Source organism: Nesoenas mayeri (assembly GCF_963082525.1).
Source record: "Nesoenas mayeri genome assembly, chromosome: 5".
In the NCBI taxonomy this organism is placed as follows: domain Eukaryota; kingdom Metazoa; phylum Chordata; class Aves; order Columbiformes; family Columbidae; genus Nesoenas; species Nesoenas mayeri.
In genome coordinates this window covers 55,456,957-55,475,031 of record NC_137548.1, presented here as the reverse complement: position 1 = coordinate 55,475,031, position 18,075 = coordinate 55,456,957, and the positions used below count along the sequence as shown (strand labels likewise).

General features: G+C 36.3%; 1 protein-coding gene across 6 annotated transcripts in view; it reads right to left on the bottom strand.

Moving 5' to 3' along the window:
• SOX6 (SRY-box transcription factor 6) overlaps positions 1–18,075 on the bottom strand; it is a 375,115-nt gene that overhangs the window by 284,951 nt on the left and 72,089 nt on the right. The window contains exon 1 of one of the 6 annotated variants that reach the window (XM_080344877.1): positions 3,170–3,281. The exons of the other annotated variants lie outside the window; for them this stretch is intronic. The gene's annotated coding sequence lies outside the window, so the exon portion shown is untranslated. Of the gene's footprint in view, positions 1–3,169; positions 3,282–18,075 lie in introns of those variants that run through there. 6 annotated transcript variants of the gene reach the window in all.

The window sequence follows — 18,075 nt, the reverse complement described above, 5'->3', positions numbered from 1 at the left end:
AGCATCCAAAAGAGCTGAAGCAGTATTAAATGGTATCCTGAATAACGACATTTTGGTTTAATAAAAAGAAGGTTTCAGTGAGAACCATATTAAACATCAGTTTGCAAATATGACTTTAAATAAACCATACACATGTATCAGAAACTGGCCTTCTACATTCATTAGGTAAATGATATATTGCCAAAAAGCCCAAAAATATTCAAATGGTATTAGGACTGCAAAAAATGCAATGCTTTGGAATTAGTCCCTAAACCTCCTGCATCCCCCATAAATTCTGACTAATTAAATTCCTACTATGTTATTCCTCCTGTTTTGCTCACAGCTGTTTTATATATTTTCACCTGTTTCACTTCCCTTTTTGTTCAAGTAACAAAAAAAGCTTAACCTTGCTTGATTGACAGAAAGAAATAACAATATTTAATTAACATCACTTCATATGTGACAAATCTTAGAACTCTGCTCAGTCAATAAGGCTCTATGAAAGTATTCCCCCAACATTTTTAAAAGCTTTTTAAGAAATCTCAGAACACTGTGTTCTTAATTCAAAAGCACATGCCGAGTTAATTATGGTCTTATGCTTTGACCAAAAGTAGGATTTGTGGGATTTTCTTTTTCGTAAGTCAAAGGATTCAAAAGTAATTTATGAATGATACTGAAATAATGCACGAATTAGCTGCTAACATGCTGTTAGTTTCAAGCGTTATTTTTTTTTTAATGTACTGGGAGGGTCAGCATTAAAGTCATGCTGACTTGAAACTCTATTTATACTAAAAACTATGTTAACTAAACAATCATGCTATTTTACGGTCCTCCTACTTGGTTTTAGATTATTGCTCTTGACTAAGTTACTTGTTTAAGAATTTTCAGTGCAATTTCTGCCAATTTCAATACAGATGTTTCCATAGCTAAACAAATACCATAACAGTGTCACATATACTCTCCCTAGAGTTACTATTTCCTTATGAAAATCATGTTCAATTCATGTTCCCATATCTGTGTGAGCAGTTATACTATGGATGAATAACATCCACATTCTCATATCTTATGGTTTGTCTGTTTAATCAGCTTGTTTTACCATGATCTTGTTATTACTAACACATTTTCAAAAGGGTCACAAACGGTTCAAGGCACGTACTCAGGTGTGTGTATGTGCGCACAAATGTAAAATGGCCACAATTTAGTAAGATCTATCAAAAGTATTGCTATCTATTTCTCAGTTGGATTTTAGAGAGCTTCCAATTTCCTGTACATTATTGATTTAAAATGTGACTTCAGGTTCTAACTCACATGGGATCAGCACCACTTCTTTCCCATACAATAGCTGAAAGGCAGAAAGGGCACTTGGGCCGAAGCAGCCTATGGAAGGAAAAGCCACAGACAGTTTTCTTCCCGACTTTTCCCTTCCCTTTGGGATGTGTTCTTCAACTGACAACAGCAGCCTGAGCCAGGCAGAGGCCCAGAAAGTCCCCCTGCAAGGCCTTGCCCAGCCCCAGCCAAACCCTTACCCAGTCCTGGCTCAGTTCATGACCAAGCTGATTTTCCCTGAATTTTTCCTGCTATTCTAAGTGTTTCTACATTAACTTCTTTTTTATCGCTAACAATAAACACTAATAACCATAAGCATTAGTCCAAAGTATTCTGACAATCATTTGTGTTAGGATAATTTTAGTACCCTATAAAATTATTTCGGCAAGATAAAGTTCTCTGAGAAACGGGAATTGATTATTCTCTGAGAACAAGGTATGTGGAAGATTAATATGCATAGGGTTTTGCCACAGTATTATGAACCCTTGCCTAACACTTTCAAATCCATTCTGCCCACTTTACACCTCTTGCCACAGTGACTAAATGAACTCCATATGACTATTTAGTTATTTGCAGGGGGAGTATATATGTAAATCAACCAATGCAAAATGTGAAGTCACTTCTGCACTGTCGATTCAGCAAATAAATATGATCTAAAAGTAATGTATTCTACAGCTCATATTTCTACTGCATAATTTCATAGATTTTGGAAATGTCTTCAGCATGTTCAGTCATCAGTAAGGTCAGGGTTGCCAGTGGCACAATTCCAAAATTGAATTTTTTGCTAAAATAATGAGGAGAAGTAACATAGATTGTGATACAGAATTAAGGCAGAGGCCATGCCCATTCAGTGTCAGGGAAGAGTACAGCCCAGTGACCAAAAGGGAATAACGCAAAAGCAGTAAAAATTTAGTGACAGGTGAGTTTGGGACATGAAGCCTACATGGTGAGAAAGGACACTTGAGTGGCCACAGTCAGGAACCACATGATAGGAAGTTCCAGCAACTGAGGCAGAAGCCTGTTAAAAGAAGATGCTGACTTTCAGCTACACCACTCTCACTGGCTAAGTTTTGGGACTAAGCATCTGTTGTTCATTGTTGGAACTTATATTTGCCTTTAACAGCATGTACTTTAAGTGGAAACCAAAATGGAGAATTCAAGCTTAGGAGTTCCCCCACTGAAAAGAGATCTTAAAATAAAACATAGAAATTCAACTAAGTTATACCAAGAGGTTATCAATGAAAAAAGCTAAGGCAGAAAGGACTGCAGAGAAGTCCCTTCATATGGCTGGTCACTAAGGCAACTAGTTTTTAAAATAATTATCAAACATTACCACCTAAATAACCAGTTTTATCGCTCTTCTAAGATTTGCTGTAAAGAGCAAAGCTGAAACAAGAAAGCTTCAAAGTGGACATACGGAAAATCTTTTTCACCATTAGGAGAGACAAGCAGTGGGACAGACTGCGGAGGGAGGTTGTGCTGTCTCTGCCCTTGGAAGTTTGTCAAGACCCACCTGGATAAAGCCCTGAGTAACCTGGCCAGACCTTACAGCTGACCCAGCTGTGAGCAAGAGGTCGGACTAGAGACCTATTGAGGTTCCTTTTCAATCTGAATTATCCTACAATCTTCATCTTGAGGTACATATCAGACAAATGTGACTGAAAAACACTATGACACTGCGATGGATACAAATACATAGCAGCCAATGCACTAAGTGCTACCTGAAAAACAATGCTTTTTTTTTTTTTCTGAAGTTCTGCACAGAGAAATATGAATATGACCACTGTGAATACAGTGGAAAAGCAAAAATAAATCTGTTCATAATATTCCTGCTACCATACTCTCCAGTCACCAGTAAACGTACCATTGCAGAATCATCAGTGTACAAAGCCTTGATGGTTTTGGAGAAGATGTAGAGAATGACACAGGAGAGTACACTGACTGATGAGTAACGTGGCTAATCCTGGTGTATAGACTGGAATCTGAACCAGGCTTTCAGACAGCAACAGATGTTCTAAGACTTCAGACAGCTGGCCACAGCTTCCACTGGTGTGCTTGCAACAGCTACACACGGGCGGGCTGTGGAAATAAGAGATCTAGGTAGTATTGCAAGATCTCTGCATATCCATGAGATCTCTCTGGTTCTGGGAAAAAGAAGGTACCTTCATGTTGCAGCTCATTTTGGCATACAAAAATGATGCAGTGCTAACATTCCGAAGGACTAAACCAGTGCCCCTCACACTGTGTGTGGCTGCTACAAACACACTAGCTCCACTGAATCAATAATGCTCCTTTGAGGACTACTACTTCTATAGCCAAAGTTGCTGTTGCCTTATGTTTTCTGCCCTTTACCCACTAATTTTTATGTAACAATATACCTCAGTGGGTCACAGGCCTGACTGAGTCCTGAGTGCTCAGAAACAACACCCAAGTTTTATGTGCTCATCTCTTTTTTTGATGGAGCTGTACCTTCCTTCCATTTTGCTATTCATACTCTCAGACCACCATCTTACATATTTTATCACTGGAGTTATTCTCAAGATTGTCAGCCTTTTGGAAGTAATTTCTTCTTCCATTGCACAGATCCACAGGGAGAACTTAGCCTTTATAGCAAAAATCCTAATGCCAAAATTTACTTTTTCAAATTAAAACTAGATTCGATAGCCAAGCTATTTACATTGCATTTTGAAACTCCTTGAACAAAGTCTGCTGAACAAGGATGCATGGAGTATTTATTATCTATTTATATCACTAATAAGATCTCCTCAAGAAATTCAAATCTCTTATAAATTGGTCAGAAGTAAATTTCAGCTAAATGCCTTAAAAAATATGTTTTTATGAAAGTCATATATAAGATTTATTTTTCCTCTTCTTGTATTCAGATATTTCAGTGTAAATAACTACTCACAGCGAGAAGAACACATTCTTCAGCTAAGTATTTGTTATGAAAAGGACATTATATAAAGACTTCCATATTAAGGTGTGGTCCAGTAACTCTAATCATCGCTCTAACATTGACTCCTTGTCTTGTTAGTAAAAACTAATCCCATGTGTAAAAAGATTATTTTTTTACATTAGCATTTAGTGTCCTTGTCATAAAATAAACCTTCCTTGTTCCTGTATGTTTCCTATGACTTGATAATCAATTAGCTTAATCTTCTTTATATTTACATGGTTCCTTATTAACTCTACCTTTGTTCTCTGCTCTAATACTGTAAGATCCTCCTGAATGCCACTTCTGTCCTTTTCATCTATAGCAACTGCTTCACTCGAATACATAATGACCTTCAGCCTGATCTGATCTTCTCTAGACTTAGCTGCTACCCTTCTCTCAGAGCTCTCCCCCCCATTCCAGGCCACCACTGTTCCTTTCACCAATCTACTGTTTCCACCCATTCCCCTCTTTTGGCAGGAACTCAGTTTTCACCTCTTAGCAGAGCCTGATGGATCTCATGGCTTTACTGCCTTAACTGATACTTCCACAAACTTCACCCTACTTCTCCCTACAGCTGGGCAGTTAGCAAGTTTTTTAGACAATTCTTCATTCCTGTTCTTCAACATCTCTGAAAACTACCCTTTCCTCTTTACATCTATGGCTGAAAAGCTGTAAATGAAGCTTTAACTATTCCAGACTCTTCCTCTTAGTGCCTTCTGTCAAATTCTGTTTCTTGGAGTAGTTAAAATTTCTTTTATACTTCCACGCATCTGAATTCTGAAACAACACTTAACAAAGACAACATCTGTGTATTACAAAGCTGGGACTCTTGAAGGACTTCACTTGGCAGTCCTGCACAGAATGAACATACTGAAATAGAAATTCCCAAAGGCAACATATCAAAAGTCATAAATGCCCAGAATCATTTGTGTGAGTTTCAGCGCCTATACTGATAATTCATTGCCTTCTTCTTGGCAAAAATCTGCCTACACCAAGTACATCAAGGAATTTCAAAGTTACAGCATATGCATTCTGGGTTTAGTTAGAACTCAACAACGTAGTAGAAATGGAAGCAAGCATCCGTTTGTCACTACAGAGGCCAGCATCTGAGTGGAAGAGTTCTTTCGCAGGAAGTTGGTTCAAATAATTTCTTCCCTGCAATTTCAGTTGAAAGTGTAAACCAGAGTATGTAATTAACTCAATGGTGAAGACCTTATAGTACCTCTCTCCAAACTGTAAACACGCCGCAACACAGAATCACCAGTGCTGTGGTACTTGCATACCCACTTTAAAAATATGTGTGTTCAAACTAACCATTGCACCCTTCTGAATTTGTATTTTGCAGCACAGGCACAGAGCACTAGAGGAAACAGGAAACACTGTGCTAACATGACTCTAGTATTGATGAATAAAAACCATAACCCCCAGGCTAAGCTGCCAAATAAGTAGTGAATTAATTTCTGTAAAGTACTCCAGTATTACAAAGGTGTGTTGAAAGGTGTCTGCTCATGTTTCAAATTAAACGCACTGCTGGTCAGCATTAGCACCTCAGCTTTGAACAGCAGCCATTTGCCTATAACACTTCAGGGGCTGGGAAAAACGGATTTGCCGTTCACACTGGAATAATTAGAACATGTCAGGAAGAATTAATTTCCTCATTTTTCAAAAGGATACACAGAAATTACCATGTTATTATATGACAGGGTCCCTTGGAGAATTGTATTAAATTTAATTTCTAGCGCAGCCCACACAACAAATTAAAGTCATAAATAAGATGGAAAGAAGCGGGACGCAGAGCATATGTTTATGGCAATGAGTGAAGCCAAGGGACCAGAAACAACTATCTTCATTTCATTTTATTTAAATCAGCCAGACACTGTGTATCTGAATGACAGCACTTGTTAATGGTGCTGAGATTATAGGCTTCTTAATTTTAGGAAACAGAAGCAGTCACTCAGTATTTGAAATGGTATTTTTTTCTACAATACAGATATTAGTTTAAAGTCGCTCCCTTTCAAGGCAGCTTCTCATGGCCCTGCAGCAGCGTGCTACATCATAACACGAGATGCACTTTTATTTGTAACCGTTTTGTTTTGTCTTAGTAACAGAGGAGAGTTGACAAGTATTTTTAAACAGAAATACAAAACCAGGGAAAAGTGACTGGTAATTGAGAGAACTAAATCTTTGGGTAGCCAGAATATTTCAAGAGTGAGAAAGATGATGGGAATAGCCAGTTACCACCATGGTTTTATTTGCACCATTATTTAACTGCCAGTATCTAAAATAATTTTGTACGTTCAAGTAATCCCAAATGTTTTGATCGTACAAAAAAAGAAAAAAAAAAAAATCAATGCAGCATTACTGCTTGCTAAAACTCCAATCAGATTAACCTCATAACAAGACATACCTCTTCTAACATGCCTCAAACTCTCAGTTCTCTCCTCAGACCAAGACAGCCCTATGAAGTCCTTGTGCCCCTTCAGTAAAGAGCTCTCACTCACAGAATTTATGGAAGTGGTCATTTTATACAACACTGAAGTCAACCCAACTGCGCTTTAATAACATTTATAAAAATTTAATAAATGTTCATAAAATATTAACAGTACTTTAACTTATTTTAATACCTCCTTCTATATTATTCTTTGTACATTTCAATTTTTAATTGTTGTGAAATTCATGCACTAAGATGTTAAAATCAGACAGAATTACACTGAACATCCCCTCCTGTCTCTATGCATCTGTAGCAAGTAAGAAGACTTCTTTCTTGTTCAAGCTTCTGTACATACAAGGGCATGACAAAGTGAAATACAGGATTTGATAAATTCTGGAACACAGGTTGGCATAATTACCACTCATCTGCACTGTGAAACTGCTGCCTACCTCAATATTGTATTAAATGTCCTTCATTTTAAACCTCAGAAGCTTTTTCAGAAATGCTCACTAGTATTTCCCTTAAGAGGAAAGGAGTTGCTCTACAGTTACCAGAAGTGAAACGTGGGATAACAGGTCATAAGGAAAGTTAACAGAAGCATTCAAAATTAGTAAAGCATTTGGTATAAAAAGATAGACTGAAGTTTGTTTCTGGACAAGACATTAACCTTTTCTTGTTGACACCTGTAAAGTTTCTTTTTCATATAGGCATTTGCTGTGATACATGAAAAAACCTAGAGAAATCCTTTGAATACACTAACAGTCGCAGTACAAACTGCCAATATCCAGCTTGCAACCATTTTATCATGCTTGTTAGCTCAAGACAATCTTAAAGAGAAAAGAGAGTTTGCACACTTTCAGAAATAGCTGTCATGGATCTGAGCACTCCCCTGGGTGCAACAAACTTTAAATAATTTGTGAATCAATTAACTGGCGACTCTATACATAACACAGATTTCACACTCCCAGGTCACTGCATTATCAGCTTGATACAAATCATAACATTTTGGAGAAAAGTTCATAATTGAAATCATTAATTAATTTAACAGGAGCTTTTAGTTATGCATAGCATTACACAGCTGTAAAGGAGTAGACACCAATTAGTTGCTTCTCTGACAATTTTTTCTACTTGGTGGAAAACTTTTCAGTTTGTGAAGCATATTAGTCTCATGGTGTTCTATAGCTATTTGAAACTCAAAATACTCAAAATTATTTTATACAATTCTAATACAAGAAACTCAGGTGCTGTGAGGGAGAATCAGCTATGACTTTGCAGCACCAGATATTATGTAGTTACTTGCATTCCTTTGGACTTAACAGAAAATAAAAATAATTATATTTAAATGGGGGTCAAATATGCATTACAGAAAAACAAATATAACCAGGACTCAAAATGATTGACTCATATTATTGAATTTGCTCGTTTCTAACATCGCTAATAAATGGTATATAAGAAGGCTGCAGCACTTACTTGAGAAACGCATCAGCATTATAGGAGGAGAAGCATTTGCAAAGCACATAATAAAGAGGGAAAGTTTTCCCTCCAAGTGACTTGGTGACAGCAGGTGTGCTACTACCTCTCCATAGAATTCCTTTACAATTATGAAAGGCTAATATTGAATTATGAGAAAGATTAAAATAATGGAAAGCACATTCTGCAGTGAGGAAGCAAGTGGAAAAAACAACAACTTTAGAACAGAATCTAGCTGTACATACGCACATGGAAAAGATAATACAATAACAGAGAATTTTTCAACCATAGGGAGAACCATGGCTGTAAACTTAGATTAAACCAATCAAAACTAGAATTATGTCACACATCTTAATAAGTGAGATAAATTAAACAGCAAAACAAATTAACAAAAGTTTCTGGTACATCTGCTGCCACTGTAAATTCTTCCATTCAGACTACATCCCACAAAGATATAGCCTCTAGTCTACCCATAGCTAGGGGACCTTAGGAGCAGTTCTGTGCCTGCATTATGTAAGTCACACTAAATAATTGCTATGGACCCTCTGGTCTTCGAAGTTATGAACCTGTTAAAGTCAAAGTTTTTCAAACATGCATGTGGATTTTCACCACTGGACTTTCATGCAAGCGCTCAAGGAAACATCACAATTAATCTCCGGCCCATATTCACATACTCAAAGCTCTTTGGATTAGTTTTTCCTGAAGGATGGACACCTAAATCTTTGAAAGTCCATAGTTTATAACAAATATAGAGATTGATTTAATGTAGTAATCAAGTCTGGATGAATTTGGTCTAAACTTTCTATCAGTGCACGAGGATTAAATATTTTCTGTCCTCTACCTTTTGTCTAAATTGTCCATTTAGAAAAAAAGCTACTGGCAGAGATACCTTCAGTTCAAAGGAGCTCTACTTTTAGTTGGAGGCTGTATATAATGCAATATAAATAAAATAATAACAATAGGAATTCAATAATGCCCATTTCAGTAATATCTTGCACCTTGGGAAAATTGCTTCACAGTTCTTCAATCTCACGACATAGTAGTAAAGTGAACATTTAATGCACATTTACCGATATGGAAACTGAGACATAGATGTGTTAAGCAGCTCACACAAGGACACATGAACGGCAACATGGGGCTAATTCACATGTCCTGCTTCCAAGTCTACTGAAACAGATTTAGCCTGTGTTGCATTTCAATATTGTCATAGATGCTTTAAAGGAATATCTGATATCTGATTTTAATCAGTATAGGAATTAGTATTTTTAAAAGAAAATATAAGAAAGACTCTTTGTAGTAGGTGAAACCAATTTTTCAAAATATTGCTTCACTTTCTTTACCTCTGACAAATGTCATAAATTATTTTATTATCAGATCAATTGGTTTCTAATTCATGATCCACCAAAAAAAATAAAGCCCACTCTCTTCCATCATCATGGGGACTTCACATATCTTAAATACACTAACTAAAATGAAGCCTTTTCAGAAGAGTAAGGATTAATTAGATACTAAAAAATAAAATTTTTAAAAACTGAGAATAATAATAAAAAAGAATTAGATTTTGTACTTGCCTTCATTTTAAGCTACCATGATTAAAAACTCATTTTTAAGTTTTTGCATATAGGACCTGAAATCAAAGGACCTGTTATGTTTTAAAATCATGTGTATCTATATATATATATATGTGTGTTTTTAATTGGACAAGTTGCCAAACAATTCAGCAGACCATGGTGTGTATCAATTACTTTAGAGCAATTATTCAGCAGTCCTAGTTATTTAATCTTGATCATCTTCCTTTCTCTTCTTATCAATAAATTACTTTCTAAACACACCACCTAACAGGTCTGAAAGAAAACAGGACGTAGAAAATATTACATGAATCAGAAACCCTTTCGGTGATTCATATGGAGTGGTAATGTGAATCCATTGCTAAATACTCATCAGACCATCTCTCAGGGCCCTATTGGAAACGTTAAGTACATATTTGAACATGAGTAATTCTCTTTTGGTCCAACACAAACCCATCTCTATGCAGCCTTACGATATAGTTTCAAAAACAAGTAGAAGTCAGCCATCCTTATACTTAATGTTATTTAAAAACCTGGATTGCTTGCTATGTAGACATCAGCAGAACTGATCCCAAAATATCAAAGGGTTTAAGCAGAATAAGAGGAAAAGCTCCTTCCTGACAACAACAGAGAGCACCGCTGCTTGCCCAACCTGCTCTGGAGAGCATTAAGGAACTTGAAGTCTAAAGATAAGTCGGCATTGGTGGGGATTTCAACCATCTTAAAAAGTAACATGCTATGCAATGAGAATTCCTGGAAACTCACATGAGCCTCTGAATCAAATATCTGAAGTACAATCTTACTCAAACTTCAGCCTTCAGAGACACAGCCAAGAAAATATACAGAAAATAGACCAAAAGAACAGGGATTTGACTCAAACCTTGGCTCCCTCCTTAGATGGAGGTCCACAGCAGAGAAGGAAAAATAATGTGAAGAAAAGCTTCACTGTGCTTTACAATTAATTCACTGATTGGCTGTATAAGAGTCCAGATGTTCCAGCTTCTGTAAGTATGAGCATGGCTCCAAATTAAATAGCTGAATTGCCAGAGACATTGGGAAACCCTAGCACTGTCAAACTGAAAAGGAATCTCTGCTATACCGCCCACTCTCTTCTCTGGCTGGAGGCACTACTACAGATTGCCTCTTGGAGATTTTTCCCTCTCTTAACAAATCAGAAATTCAGTCAAATTGCAATACCCTTATCAGGTTGGGAGATTACAACTTCCCATCACAGTAGGTATCACAAATGTTTGTCAATTTTTTCTTGATAAATCAATAGCAATTTTTCAAAATCATTTAATATACATATCTTATTCAGTCAGCATATTATCCTCAAATATTCTACCACTAGAACAATGGAAATACAGATTCCAGCAGGTCTAGGTGTTGTCACAAAGCTTCAAGGATTCCTGTTTCCTATTCATGGCAGCCAGCTTTAAATCCGCTGTACTAATACCAGTTTTTATAGTCTGAAGCAGATCTGTTGATGAGGTAAAAGGAAATTCTTACAGTATCAGAACTCTGGCCTTTTCCCTCTGTGAACTGAAATGTAGAAAATAAATCTTCATCAAAGATCTACAGATTATTGATGATCTCTGTCTTCAGTTATTACACACGATAACCACAAATACACTATTAATGAGTTTTCTGTTTTGTTATGAACACTATGTTGCACTCTCTAACCATAAAATTCACAAACTTCAAACAGGAGAGGATAAACAGCAATACATTTGTGCTCATCTGGGACTCAGTTTTATTTGTAGATCTCAAAGAACTTTGTAAAGATGCCTTCTTTTTATAAGTGGCAAAACCCAAGCCCAGAGGGCTTATCTGAGCCATACAAGAACACACTAGGATACAGGAGAAAATAAAAGAGTGTCTAATTGGGCATCTGAATTAACAGCATAAATTATCCTACAAACAACAGAAATAGTGGAAGGCAATTCTTCACTTGAGCACATGGAACTGTCTGCTTTGGGTTTTGCACATTGCCTGTAAGGCAACACTAATTCAGGCACATCACAGTTCTAAACTGACACACTGACTCCCTTGCTCCCATCACAATCTTTGAATCTTTCCTGAAGATCAAAGTGATACTTCATCAAAGTTCAGAGAAATGGGTTAGGGGCAGGGGAAGGCAGTGCTTTTTGGTTGCTGTTGTTTTCCCTTGTTTTTAAATAGACCACCCGAATTTTGCGGACTTTATTATTCTAGACCAGTACTTAATGTCTTCTTTATGTCAAGTGGTTGCTTTGGAATATATTTTATAACTAAAGTAGAGCAATAATTCAAATAAATTTAAATCCAGGAATTAATTGCTGGGCCTTAATCTTATTCAGTAAAACAAAGCTCCTCCCACAAGTTCTCCGGTCATTATTCTTTTATCTCCCACAACTTTACATTTCTTTGAATATCTGCAGCACCAATGAACCTTCACAATCTCATTTTTAAATAGTTTGTGTTTTCTTTTAGCCTTATATAAATTAACACATAGGCCAGTCTATCAACCAGTCTCAGCACTTCTGGTCTGAAATTTTCCCTATGGAAAAGATTTAGACCAAGCAGGAGCCCCTACTTACATAATGAAAATCATATGAAGGACATGATACAACTCAGAATGTCATTTCCACTTCAAATAAGTCATGTTATGATTTGGCAGGTTTTTGTTAAAGCACAAGAAAAAAAAATGTGTTCTATAAAACAGGCTCTCAGTTACCTCAGAACAATTCGGTTAATTAAGTGTCAAGATTATTTTAAGGGTGATGCCTTCCCTTACAGGTTACAAAATGCCCTTTTGATGTCATGGAGATGAAAGGACAATTTTAACAAAGACTACCCATGAAAGAATACCTACTGCTATGTGGCTATTCACAGAATGGAATGGTCAGTAGCCAGCTGTCCCAGCAGTAAGAATTTCAACATCATCGAGCATATTAGTAAACCAAAAATCACCATTTGCATTCATTTTCAACTCCTAGAAAAAATAACCAGAGAAAATTGCCAAGGCAAGCAGCTAGCTGGTGAGGAATACCCTTGATATGAGGGCCCTCAATAGCCCTGTCAACCTGGCCTTGATCAGCAAATTCCTTCTTGTGCTGGAGTTCCACCACAGATTTCTGCAGGGCATGACAAACAAACCATGAACACCAAGTACACTTACCAACATGTTTCAGATTTCCTGAAGTCTACCTTGTATTTGATAAGTCATACTCTATATTAGAAATTTGTTAATAGCTACAGCTTAATTAAACGATGAACAGATAAATCACTAGTTTGAAGTATTAGGATCCCACTCATCAGCAGGCTGCTTCTGTTGTTATTTTGTTCTTATATTCTATAGGTATGTCTAAAAATTACATCTATAATACATATATTTCTATTAATCCTTTACTTTTCATAGGATCAAAATCTACTTTGGTACAATGGCAGGTTTTTACTTTGCATGTCAAGTTTCTACAAAACATTAGCCTGACTGTGAATCAGGACACCCTGCCACAGCAAGCAATGGGTCTTGTCTGTAGTTTATTTACAGGAGATCATATAGGTCAAGTTGGTAACATTGTGCTGCACTACTCACTGCAAAACACTGGTCCAAAATTCACCGAGGTATTTTCCTGGACTTTTCAGATTTATTTCTTTCCAAAGTGGCTGCAATGCTGGTGATCAATAATCTCCTTAAGGGTAAATAGCTAGTATTTTAAAATCTTACTATTCTCAATGATTTATTTTCATCAGGCACAGTCTCCAAAGGAAACTTGTGGTCTGTCACGTTTGTTAGAAAGATATCAACTATTTTAGAATTCCCAGAGAATTAAATAGATGTCTCTGGAGATTTTTACACATCTAAAGATAATGAAATAGACTATATTTCTTTTGTGTGTGTGTGTAAATTTTGTGGTTTTCAGTCACCCAAAAGTAATAAAGCCTGGTTTGATAGTACTAAGAATTCTCCCATTTAATGTCTAGGAAATTGCAGGAAGTTTTAATTTCCTTTGATACTCTGCTGTGTTTCTTTTCTCTTCTTGGGACATCCTGTAGATTATAACGCTCACAAGCTGTATTTTGTGATCCAAGAATAACTGGGGAAAACTCTTACATTAATTTGATTTTATGCCAAAAAGAGCACCCATTGGCCATATGCAATGCCTCCAGTAATTCACCACTCTCCTTCTACCTCAGATCGTTATTCATTTATGTGGATCCTTCGCAACATGAGCATCCTTTGCAACGCTGAAAAACTGTGAATGTATGGATGTATGTACACTAAATAATAGACGAGGACAAGTCGTAGTACATCACTGTTACTGCACTTACATTTTGGTCCAAGTCACAGAATCACAGAATGTTTGGGATTGGAAGGGACCTCGAAAGATCATCTGGTCCAATCCCCCTGCTGGAGCAGGAACACCCAGATGAGGTTACACAGGAAGGCATCCAGGTGGGGTTTGAATGTCTCCAGAGAAGGAGACTCCACAGCCTCCCTGGGCAGGCTATTCCAGTGTCTGTCACCCTCACTGAGAAGTTTCCAGTTTCAAGCATTAAAATCTCATAAGTGCACATAACAGTGAATGTAACACAAGATCTGCTTTTCATGCAACAGACAGAAGTTTCACATCCCACAAAGCACAGTTTGGGACACTTTATGTACAAAAATATTTAGGGAAAACAGGAAACAGTCTCTTAAACACACGTAACTGGCAAGAATACGTAGTGTTCTCAGCCTTCAGCTGAGGGAATTACCTTTTTAAAGTTTGTTTCAAAACTGTATGTTGTGCTTGGCTGCCAGATCCTTCGCTTTCTAACAACGAGGCTTTACCACTCAAAGGTACATTTCTGGGAACAACAGATTAGCAATTCACTTCAGCTCAACGTTTTCAAAATGAAATATTCACAGCAGTGTTTATCAGAACAAATAAAGTTTAGAGAGAACTCTTATAGGGTTTCCTCCCTTTTAGGAAGATGTTCAGCTCATAAATATACTTGTTTTTCAAGCCGTTATTAGCTTTTCAATACTTTGTCCATTGTAAGCTTGATGTGGTACCATACCCCTCAACAGGTTCAATCTAATTTCTGTAGCATCTACTGATTATTTCTACCTTTCTGGGGAAAGAAATTAGCTACTTTACCTAGTTACTTATCGGCTGATATATTGGATTTGTACTATGAGCTAAAATGACAGGAATTAACCATGGTTGAGGAATTTCGTCTTTTTCGTTGAGAACTTCTCTGCCTTGCAATATTTGAATACGATGAATCAGGTGCTCCAGTAAAAGCACCTGTGCGAGGGAAGTCTCTATTGTTACAGTATCTCACCATTCCTAGAAGTTTAGCTTTATTGCAGAACACTATGGTGTCACCTTTTATAGACCTGTTACAAAAGTCTGACGACTTTTCTGCTTTGTGGGTTTTTCTGTTTTGTTTTGTTAGGTGCTATGACTGTTAGAGTAATGTGAGTGTGAGAGTCTCACCTTTGTACATTTTTGCAAATATCTAACAGTCACAGATGTACAGAAACATTTGGAAATGCAAAATTGAAAGGCACAAATTTCATGAGACAAAAACGAATATTCCTTTGCTTTGTTTTACTTTTTTGAGATAGAACAGTTCATTAAAGTTTTTAACCCTGGAACTTAACACTTGCAACTTTTTCTTGCCACAGACTGCACTCTCACTTGAAAAACAAATATACAGGCTTTTGAAAATTTAAAAGCTGTGTCTTTTTGAAGAATCACCATTTAAAACATTCCATATGAGCCCATAAGGTCAATAAATATTTTAGAATTGAAGCAGATAACAGATACATCCAAAGAATGAGAAAAGGCCAAAATATATTATGCAAATTGGATGTATTTAGCACGAGCTCTCTGCAATTTCTATATAAACAAGTGTTTAGAATGCTCCCTTCAAAGGCCAATGTGATTAGAGTAAAAACTTAGCAAATTCACCCACTGCCTAATGAAGTACATGTATTTTTGCTTAGAGTTATCATGAGTAGTATGTTATCCATCTATAAATAACAAATATTTTAATGATGTCTTTTGTTCTAGAATCTATTATAACATCTGTACATTTTAGCTCTGGTTTTATATAAGAAAAAAAAAAAGAAAAAAAAAAAAAAAGAAGTGAGTCATCATCTTCAGACACCCACAGAAAATATGAGCTACTTGAAAAAAGGTAACAGTGGTTTAAACTACGGACACAGCAACAGGCTGAAAAATGTCTCAAAATCCTTTATCCACATACACTGAAATATTTACCGATAAGCATTGATAACACTCTCTAACTTGGGAGCAATTACAGAAAAATCAGACTCATTATTTTCCAGTTTACTGAACAGAGACTCTTTTTTTGAATTTTGAAACTACCACAGTTGTTTCAGAAGACATTCTGCAGGCAAAAACAGACCGAGTAACACATGTGAAGGATTCATTACTATCTACGGAGTAAATAAGTCAGAATAAACGTTTACATGGAGGAAGGCCTAGAAGAAGCTCATATTTCCTTGTTTGTATATATTTTAGTCAGACCCTAAATGTAATCTGTACATAGTTTTTGTGGTTTCATAAAATGCCGTTAAACTGTCCAGCCTGGTGATAGGTACTATATGATGCTGCAAAAGGTTTACTGTTCTCAGACTATTAGTGCTCTAGAAACAAACAATCACTTCCAGCTGCAAAAGGCAGCTGAATAAAAATAAAAACTAAATTGTAGTAAAAAGGAACACATAGACAGCAGGGAAAAAGGATCAACTGCCACAATTTATTGCTATAGTTTAAATGGTGCGGCAACTTTACCATGGTAGTAGGGGCAGGGAACTTATGGCAATATTATTCTTACTAGAGCACTGAACTGTCAGAGAAAACAGAAGTTCATTCACGGACGTTAAATACAGCACAGAAAATGTGGGGAAGTGAGTTGTACTTCATGGCAAAATGGTATATCCTCCCCTTTCCTGTTATGATCTGCACTGGAACATACCAGGCAACTAGTGAATGTGGTCCACTGTTCAAAAGCAAGATTAACTGAGATGCTCCATGGCAAGCAAATAAATTTGTTTCCAGTGAAATAATTATTCTTACAGAATGTCATCCTCTCTCACAGCATAAAGAGACAGGTGACGACATTCAATAAAATGTGATTTTTATTCCCATTTTCTTGACATGAAGAGATATATGACTTACTCAGCTCCTTTGAATTATATGCTCTGAGGTCATGTCTTTTTTTTTTGTAGAATGCCATCACTGACTACATAATAGTTAAGTGACTAGGAAAAATGGGAATATTATTTTCCATTCAGTATAATCCTGCGTAAGTATCTGAAAGACCAGCTATTCATGTAACGTGCCCAGCAATATTGCAGTCTTTGTTTCTGTATTTTGAAAAGCTAATCCTACCTACATTTGAGCTACTTAGACATATCTATAGCAAGTTACTATGTGACAAGAGTTCCAAATATGACAAGAGCCATTATCTATAAAGAAAAACCAGAATCTATAACTCTTTGTACCATCTAATATTCTTTAGCATTTCAAGTAATTAGCAGCTTATTCCAAAAACATTTGAATAGTTAACAGATTTCATACCTATGGTTAATCCTCATTAAAATTACGATTACATGATATAATTACATGTAAATAAGAAAAATGAATTCAATAAAACTCTTAGCCTTTTCAATGTTGGGCACTATGTTGGGAATCATACAGTATGTACAATTAGATTTATACTGCTAAGCTAAAAATATTGGTGAAGATCTAAAAATGACGAACAGTGCCTTTTAAATTAATGTCTTATTAGTTGAGTGAAGTACACTGACAAAGAATAATTTATGCTTATTCAAACTGCTCTCGACATCTTCAGGTGTTTCCAAATGAGCTCACAGAAGAGTGATTAAATGCATCTGATAACAAGCCACACATTGCTGAAATTACTTACCGCCTCATTTTATGATTAATTAAACATGTAGATTAAAGTTGCAAAAGAATTTAGATTAATGAGCAAGTTAAGTCTTGCTGATATAAGTGAATTGGGAATTGGATGCTCTGTGGAACTTTATAAACATGCATTTTATAATGAGTAAGACAAGGCTACATGTTGAATCCTGGCCACAAGGGCCTTTGACGATGCGGTCTTTTTTAACATGGTTTGACAGCTTTCAAATAACATTCTACTATAGACTTTAAACTTTGTGCATTGCTGTAAAACATGAGACTACATAACTCATGTATTAGGAGTACGATTATTTCAAAGCTCTCCAAGGTAATGACCCCCTGTAGCAGCAGCTGTTCAGAAAAATTACAAGCTCGATTGTTATTTTAATCAGAGAGAGTTTAGTAGTTAAAAGCAGTTATGCAACTAGTAAAATTATA